The sequence below is a fragment of the Lynx rufus genome, unplaced genomic scaffold, assembly GCF_022079265.1.
Source record: "Lynx rufus isolate CCGP_SWC_20201006 ecotype Redwood Valley unplaced genomic scaffold, mLynRuf1.p SCAF_10, whole genome shotgun sequence".
In the NCBI taxonomy this organism is placed as follows: Eukaryota; Metazoa; Chordata; class Mammalia; order Carnivora; family Felidae; genus Lynx; species Lynx rufus.
The window spans coordinates 83,553,924-83,559,925 of record NW_025814824.1 but is presented as its reverse complement, the minus strand read 5'-3'; positions in this window follow the sequence as shown (position 1 = coordinate 83,559,925).

Below are 6,002 nucleotides of genomic sequence, written 5' to 3'. Positions count from 1 at the left end.
CCAGCCTTGAACCTGGGTCTTTCGGTCTTCATCCAGGCCATTCAAAACGTAAGGGCAAGGTGACAGGAGAGGCCCTGTGTGTGTGTGTGTGTGTGTGTGTGTGTGTGTGTGTGAGGTGGGGGGAATTGAAAAGTTTTGGCCTCTGAGGGCAGAGCCTGGGACAAGTGGTGGGGCCAGGAGCAGGGAGAGAAGCTAAGGGGACTGGGGAGGGACACAGAGGTGGAGCTCCCAGTAGGAATGATGTGCATCTGGGACCCGTGGCACTCTCCTGCCTCAGTAGCAGGGATTCCTGCTTGGGAGGGAGATCAGACAGATCCAAGATCACCTCGACTGACCTGAAGCACGTTGCCTAATTTCTCTGAGCCTCAGTTTCCCCATATGTAACATGTGGATAATAGTACACAAGTCATGGGGCTGCTGTGTGATTTAAGTGACTGACAAAGCCTGTGGCTTCTACCTGGTGCGAGGCATACAGTCCGTTTAATATCCTTGTCAAAACTTACCTTACAGTTGTTAAAGTAGCCTGCTGGCTGGGGTCCCTGGGTGGCTCAGTTGGTTGAGCATCGGGCTCTTTTTTTTAAACTTTTAAAAAAATGTTTATTTTTGAGAGAGACAGAGAGACAGAGCATGAGCAGGGGAGAGGCAGAAAGAGGGAGACACAGAATCTGAAGCAGGCTCCAGGCTCTGAGCTGTCAGCGCAGAGCCCGATGCGGGGCTTGAACTCACGAACCGTGAGATCATGACCTGAGCCGAAGTCGGACTCAACTGACTGAGCCACCCAGGCGCCCCAAGCATGGGACTCTTGATTTTGGCTCAGGTCATGATCTCAGGGTTTGTGATTTTATATTAAATATAAATATATATATTTATATAAATAAATAAATAAACTTAAAACAATAGCTTGCTAGCAACATGATGGTTTATATTTTTCCAATTGTTTTTATTGTGGTAAAATACATATTAAAAAATTTACCATCTTATGATGATTTCTATTTATTTGTTTTTTTTTTTTTTACTTTTATTTGCTTAAGTAATCTCTACACCCAATGTGGGGCTTGAACTTACAGACCTGAGATCAAGCGTTGCATGCTCTACTGACTGAGCCAGCCAGGCACCCCAATGGTTTCTTTTTAAAAGAATAGGGAAGGGAATCAAAATGGTGATATATTGGTGTCCAGTGTGCTCTTCCTCCAGCTTTCCCTAGGCTCGAGAATTTTCAAAATAAAAGTTGGAAGATAAGAGGTCCCCATTGGGGCAGAGTTCTGAGCACTTCCCAGGTTCCTGGGCCTGCAGACTGTCTGCAGAACTTGACTCTCTTGTGTCTTTGTGGCCCACTCACCACCCCCCTCCCCCACACACCCAGGGAAAGCGGAGATGGTAGGCCCTCCCACATTTGCCCTCTCTCATTCAAGGCAAAGACTCTTGGGGCCCCATTTCGCGTATGTGCAAACTGAGCCCAGAGAGAACACTGGGCTTCACGTAGCAAGGAAGAGGTGAACCCAAGGTCTGCCTCTTAAGTCCACCCTCATTCTCTCGGTGGGTGCAGTGCGCTTTGTATCGACCCCAATTCTCCCAGCCTCCTTTGCATGCCTCCTGTGTCTCCTAACCTTCCTGTCACATCCCAAATCTCTCCCCATTGCCTAAGTTACCACCTTACCAGCATTGGTAACACCCCTGCCCAGGGACTCTGAGCCAACTCCCTCCCTTCAGTGGGGTCACATTTCCTAGGAGTCACTCCTGGAGATGGCCGAGTACTAGGGGGCGAGAGTGGGCCTCCTTGGAGCCTGAGCTGTTAAGACCAGCTTGGGCCACATTCTAACCTAATCTCTCCTCCCCAGAGCCTGGGTATTGTCCGACTGGCAGCCTAGGGCCATTCATCGCCTTTACTGGCGGGTGGCTCTGACAGGCCTCTTGTCTCGGTAGACAGGGCCTGGAGGCTGTTTTGAGTGATGGCCACTGGAGTCCCTGGGCTCATTGTCTGTGTAGATGGGGTGAGGGGCAGTGGAGCTGCCAGAGGTGCTCCTCCTGGGGCCTGGCCCTGCTTTGGCCCCTCAGCCAAACTGCCCATAGTCCAAGCCTAGGAATTTTGGAGGGAGGAGCCAGCAACCGGGACGTTTTCACTTCGGGGTTGCCACAAACCCAACAGAATTGGAGCTTAGCCATCAACCAGCTTTTCCGTGACCTGGGCAAGTCTCTGTACCCTGTATTTTCTCACACAGAATGTAGAGAATCACCCCTTCTTCTCAGGGACATAAAGGGTGGCTGTGAGAAGAGAAGTGTGAGTATCAGAACCGGGGGAGCCCCACAACCTGCCCAACTGTCACTTTTCTCCAGGGGCGACTGGCTCCTGCTCTGTAGATAAAAGTGAGTCCCTTCCCCTGCCCCTATCCCCCTGCTAGCCTGGGTCCTGAGAAACCGGATGGGCCCAGGACCAGCCTTGCCTCCCCTCTTGCCCACTCCAGCCCCTTCTCCGCTCAGCAGTCAGAGTGAGCTCTGCAAAATGTCCATCTGCTCCTGTCCCTCCCCTGCTCAAAACCTTTCTGTGGGTTATCCATCTCTGCCCTCCGTCCTCCCTCACTGGGCCGCTGCCCTGTTACACTCCAGCCTGTAGCCAGAGTGAACATCTTTCTGTTCACACCACCAGACCTTCACACATCCTGTTCCCTTTGCCCAGGAATGGGCAGGAGGGCCCCTCCTCCAAGGCCTTTGTAGCTCATTTCTACTCATCCTTCAGGTCTCAGACTTTCTAGGACGCTTTCCCTGCCCCCAACGTTAAACTGTTTCAGAAGCCCCCAGGTCCCGATAAATGCAGGGGAACTGACTGCCTGTCTGCTCCTCCTCACCACCTCCCCCTCCCCCGCCCCCCAGCACCCGGGCCAGAGCCTGCCAGAGTGAGTACTTTGTGTTTGTTGAAGGACTGGAGGAATGATCTAACAGATCTAGACACACCCAGACGGATGCCTTGTGACTCTAAGATTGGTGGGTGTGTGCTTGGGGGGTTGGTGTGGGGGGCAGTGGGAAGAGAATTCTGCTTTAGCGGACCCCCACGCCAGATACCCACACCACTCATTATGGCCGCTAGAGGGTGAAACAGCTATTTCTTGGCCAAGCTGTTTCCGGCCCTTCTCAGCCAGCGTGAAAAGACAAGCTCCTCCTAATCCTGTCCCCACCTGTCCCCACTTGTCCCCACCTGTCACTGGGGTAGCTCCATAAGCCAGAGGCAGCTGATGAAGTGGCCTCGAGCCGGGAGTCAAGACCCCTCCTTGCCCCAACCTCCGTTCCAGGCCCCCCTCTGCCACTGACAAGCACGGGGACCCAAGTGACCATGTCTCTGCACTTGCTCTTGGTTTCCCTCTCTTGTAAAGTTGGGCTTCTTGCCCCAGCTTAGAATGCGCATGCATATCTGTGACATACTTGGTCTGGAGACTGGTATGCAGCAGGCGCTCCATAAATACCTGTACGTATTAGGGGAAACCAAGAACCAGAGACAGAAAGTGAGCTGTGGTCGAGTAGCAAATCCACGGCACAGCCTAGCCCTCCCCTTTCCTCACACAGCCCACCCCACCCGACCCATCTGTTTTCTCCAAGTGCAAAAATATTTTTACCTCTATCTGACATGACAGTGCTCCAGCAGGTGCAGAGTTTCTTTCGGGGGTGATGAAGGGTTCTAAAATTGACTCTGGTGACGGTGGCACAATTGTGTCAATGTACTAAAAACAATTAAATTGTGTACTTTAAGTGAGCGAATTGTGCGGCATGTGAATTATATCGCGATAAAATGTTATTTAAAAAAATATAATGTGCAAGAAAAAGTGGCAGACCAGGAGTCAGAAGACCTGGCTCCTAGTAGCTGCATGGATTCTTGGCCCCGTTCCCTTCCCCGGTGACTTGGAGCCTATGCCCCACTCTGGCTTCCTGCCAGCAATTTGTAGGGTAAATTGGAAAGTTGAGTCGTAATATGAGCAGAGTTGAAACAAGCATCAACAGTGTGGCCGTTTCTATAAAAATGAATCTCTTACTCTCCAAGATGACTGGCTAAAGAAATGAACAAATACTTTACCAAAGAGGAAAAAAGAAAGTGAAAAATACATGGGGAAAAATTTTCCTCCTCAGTTTTAAACAAAAGAGTGAAAACAAAAGCAACTTTAAGGTATCGTTTTAAAATGGTAAAATTGGGGGCACCTGGGTGGCTCAGTCGGTTGAACGTCCGACTCTTGATTTTGGCTCCTGTCATGACCCCAGTGTCGTGGGATCAATCCCCACGTTGAGCTCTGCACAGAGTGTGGAGCCTGCTTAAGATTCCCTCTCTCTCGGGGCGCCTGGATGGGTCAGTCGGTTAAGCGTCCGACTTTGGCCCAGGTCACAATCTCGCGGTTAGTGAGTTCGAGCCCTGTGTCGGGCTCTGTGTTGACAGCTCAGAGCCTGGAGCCTGCTTCAGATTCTGTGTCTTCCTCTCTCTCTGCCCCTCCCTAGCTCGCTCTCTCTCTCTCTCTCTCTCTCTCTGTCAAAAATAAATAAACTTTAAAAAAATAATTCTCTCTCTGTCTCTGCCTCTGCCCTCTCCCCTGCTTGTGCACACTCTCTCTAAACAAACAAACAGCAAAGCTAAAAAAATAAAAATGGTGAAACTCTGTGCTGGCACAGTTGTAGTGAAATCAATATCCAAATACTGTTACACCATGTAAAATAGCACACTCACTCTTGGAAAGTGATAGACTAATATATTAAGAGCACCAAAAATGTTAAAATCTTTGACCCAAGCAATTCAATTTACGTTTGGGAGAGACATCCAGCTAAATGAAAATGCTTCATGCATGAATATGTTCATCATAGTAGTACGTACAATATTGGAAATGTCGGCAGCTCGTGTCCAACAGATACATTATGGCTTATCCACTTGAAGAAATACTTATTGTCAAACCATTAAAAAGGAGAATTACAAAAACAGTGTACAGATAAGGAAATTACAAGTGACATAAATTAAAGGGGGAAAAGTAGGTGTTAACTTATGATAAAGGAGCCAAGAACATTCAAAAGGGAAAGGAGAGTCTCTTCAGTAAGTGGTGCTGAGAAAACTGGAAAACCACATGCCAGAGAATGAAACTGGACCACTATCTTATACCATATACAAAAATTAGCTCAAAATGAATTAAAGACTTGAGCATAAGGCCTGAAACCATAAAACTCACGGAAGAAAACATAGGCAGTAAGCTGCTTGACATCGGTCTTCATGATGATTTTTTGGATTTTACACCAAAACCAAAAGCAACAAAGGCAAAAACGAACAAGTGGAACCATATCAAACTGAAAAGTGTCTACCCAGAGAGGGAAGACATCAACAACACGAAAAGGCAATCTGCTGAATGGCAGAAAATATTTGCAAACTGTATGTCTGATAGTTAATCCAAAATACATCAAGAACTCTTACAACTCAGTTGCAGAACAAACAAGCAAAAAGCAACCCAATTAAAAAATAGGCCGAAGATCTGAATAGACGTCTTTCCAAAGGCATACCGACAGGTGCAACAGACACGTGAAAAGACAGACGCTCAAATTCACGCATCATCAGGGAAACGCAAATCAAAACCACAATGAGATATCGCCTCGCACCTGTCAAAATGGCTATTACCAAAAAGACCAGAAATAAGAAGGGTTGGCGAGGGTATGGAGAAAAGGGGACCCTTGTGCACTGTTGGTAGGAATGCAAACTGGTGCAGCCACTGGGGAAAACAGTATGGGAGTTCCCCCCAAACATCAAAAATAGAACTACCGTATGATCCAGCGTTTGAGTTCTGGGTATTTCACTGAAGAAAATGAAAACACGAACTTCAAAAGGTACCTGCATCCCCGTGTTCATTGCAGTGTTATTTGCAATATTACAAATCATGGAAACAACCTAAGGGTCCGTTGGTAGATGAGTGGATAATGAAGATGTGGTGTATGTGTATATATGAAATATGATTCAGCCATAAAGAATGAAGTCTTGCCATTTGGGAACTTGA